A 2,940-nucleotide genomic window follows, 5' to 3' on the forward strand; every position below is an offset into this window, starting at 1 on the left:
GCTCACCTGCCCCGAGCCTGCCTGGGGGCATCTGGGCTCACCTGCCCTGAGCCTGCCTGGGGGCTCTGGGCTCACCTGCCCTGAGCCTGCCTGTGGGTCTGGGGGCTGCAGTCCCTGGACCTAAGTCTCCCTACTTGGGACTCAGGGACATGACACACAGCCCTGCACCCACCTGCCTCCAGGGCTGCCACTGAGCGACCAGCGTGGCAAGGACACGGGAGAAATGCCCCTGCACCTCACTGGGCTACACACGCACCAAGAGAGGTGGTACTATCAGGCTCCCAGGTTGTCAAAAGGTGGCAGGTTCAAAAAAAAAAAAAAAAGGTGGCAGGGCACCTGAGGCCTGGGATCTGCCTTGCTGCAGCCAGCCCTCTCTGTCTTCCCATGGGACACATGCTCTCCTGGAAATCCTCCGCCCCCATGTTCCCCCTGGTTTGTCCTGCCACCAGCCCCTTCAGAACACCAGCTTGGAGTCAAGTCATCTCCCCGTATGGCCCTCCCTCCACACCCTTGGCAGAGTGCTGGGGTCGATAGAGAGCTGTCATCATGCATGGACACAGGAGCAGCAGGAGGGCTGGGGTGGGTGCCCGGGAGCCTGGCAGGTCAGAGAAGCAGGTGGAAACCAGTGGGCCTGGAAGTCTGCGGGGCATGGGACTCCCTGCCCGAGAGGGGCCACACCTGACTCAGGATGCAGGCTGAAACCAGGGCACCTGCTGCTGCTTTCTTTCTTTTAATCAAAACTCACACATTTGGACAGGAACTCAGAGAAAAAGATCATCCACTTCTGGGTAATTAAAGTGCACTCAAGGCCACCTTGCAGGGCTGCTGGGCTGGAGTCTGTCCCTGCATTCAACCTTCATGATAATCCTTTCTGTGGATTTAACTTGGAAAGGGGGGCACACAGCAGCGTCCTCCCACAGAGGACTCACTTCCAATGTGTACGGGAAGCTAGACCACTTTCCAGGAAGTAAATTCTCCCTGGCACTCGTCACTGGGAGTTCAGGGATGGGGCTACATCAGAGCCGGAGGTGGGATGCACTCACACCCGGGGGTTCCAACAAAAGTACCCAAAAAACCCCGGGGGTAGAAACCACTTTATGACCCCCAAAACAGCGAATCACCACATGACTACCCAATATGATACTATTCAGTTTTTCCTATCTTAATGAGTTATTTTCTGTCCAAAGAGATGCTTAAGCTCCTGGCTAAATCCACAGTTAAATGACAGATGGACTGGTCATTAATCTGCGGACAGCGGCAGCCCCTCGCTAGCAGCAGGTGAGCACAGGCACCCTCACTGGTTCATCCCAACTCAGAATTCAGGGGAGCTTCCGAGCAGCCCTTAGGTGTCTCAGTCACTGCAGGATTCATTTATTTATCGATTTGGGGAGGCAGACTTTCTTCGCTTGGGCAGGCTAGTTTCCTCTGTGGAAACCTTAGCATAGTGTATTACGTAAAGGTAAAAAGCTTGCAGAGCCCTGCTTGCGAAAAGCAAAATGTTTCTGTGGAGCGAAACTGGAACTTAGCAGTTACAAGCTCTATACCCTGGACCACACACTGCGGATAACTGAGCAGTAACCACAGCTCTGTTATGAACACATAAAATACGCCGCGATTATTCTGATGAGTGTCTGACGTGGCCTCTGAAACACTGCAATAAGGTGTATGCAAAGTATCCCTCCCTTTCCAGGAGGCTAAAACATTCCACCCACCTGTTCTTTTTTCTGAATGTCGTCCAGAAGCTGCCCGCCAACATCTAAAACCAGAATCTCTGCCTCACGCTGAAGAACAGCCCACAGGAGCTGCTCTAAACCCCCAACATACAATCCTGTGCCCCTTGCCTGAGGCGTGCCGGGGATTTCTTGGCTCTGCTTGGACATCGTCCCTCTTGCATGTTTATTCGCTCAACAACTAGCCGAGTCTCTACAGCAGACCCCACTCGGACAACGAGCAGTTTGTGGCAGGACGGACCTGGCCCCTGTCCATCCCCAGTAATGGGGGAGGGGCTGCAAGCGTGACACGGATGCAGAGGCGGCTCTCCAGGGAGGAGGGGGCTTCCTCCTGCAGGTGGTATCACCCAAGACCTGCGGGAGGAGCAGAGAGGCCGAGAGAGAGAAGGCAAAGGCAGGAAGACACGGGGGGGGCGGGGCCTTGGAAGCCACCTGGAAGAGTCAGGGTCCCAGGGTCACCCTCAGAGGGTTCAGAGCAGTGCGGGAAGAAGGCCTGTGGACCACAGGAGTGACAGGGATGGGGGCTGGTGGGGGCACCATTCAGGAGCCCAGAGGAAGTGGCTGTGCTCCTAACCCCCCACAGCTGGGTACAGCAGCGGGCAGGTGATGAGTTCAAGTCTGCAAGCAAAGGAACGCGGCGGGGGCGGGGGCGGTGCCGGCAACCCCAGGGCCGGGCAGATAACGGTGTCTGTCTCCAGACACACACAGACACAGGGGACAAGGCCCAAGAGCTGACTGATACAACCTTGCTTGTTCATGTCACTAGACGGGTTGCCACCCTCCCCTCCCTCCCCTGTCCTCAATCTTGTGCCTACCCTTTCCCTCTCCCAGGAGGGTAACCAAGCCCACCTAGAGGATGCTTCAAGAAAAGCACACAACCCAGGACAACAACAATGCCAAACTTCAAGAACTTTTCACTTTAATATTATTTCAGAAAAATAACTTTATGCATTAAAGAAAAATCTCAATGTCACCCCAAAATATTTGGCTACTCTCCATCAACTGCACAACTGTTAAAATCCTAAAGTTGTGCCTGCTTCTATTACAGTTTTGGAGTTAAAAGAAAGGCAGTGTTGTGAGCAATCTTACAGAAATGCAAACATAATGCACAACCAGAGAGCCGGAATGTCAACGCTGAAGCCCAACACTGCTGGGGAATTAGTCCACCAGGTGTGGGAATGTTTCCCACCAGGTCGGGGAATAACCCAAC

At 54.3% G+C, this 2,940-nt stretch overlaps 1 protein-coding gene across 1 annotated transcript in view; it reads right to left on the reverse strand.

The window, feature by feature from the left end:
* The window catches only part of LPCAT1 (lysophosphatidylcholine acyltransferase 1), a 46,087-nt gene that overhangs the window by 42,249 nt on the left and 898 nt on the right, over positions 1 to 2,940 (reverse strand). The gene's annotated exons all lie outside the window — the stretch shown is intronic.

This window comes from Phoca vitulina, unplaced genomic scaffold (assembly GCF_004348235.1).
Source record: "Phoca vitulina isolate PV1807 unplaced genomic scaffold, GSC_HSeal_1.0 scaffold17, whole genome shotgun sequence".
Classification (NCBI taxonomy): Eukaryota; Metazoa; Chordata; class Mammalia; order Carnivora; family Phocidae; genus Phoca; species Phoca vitulina.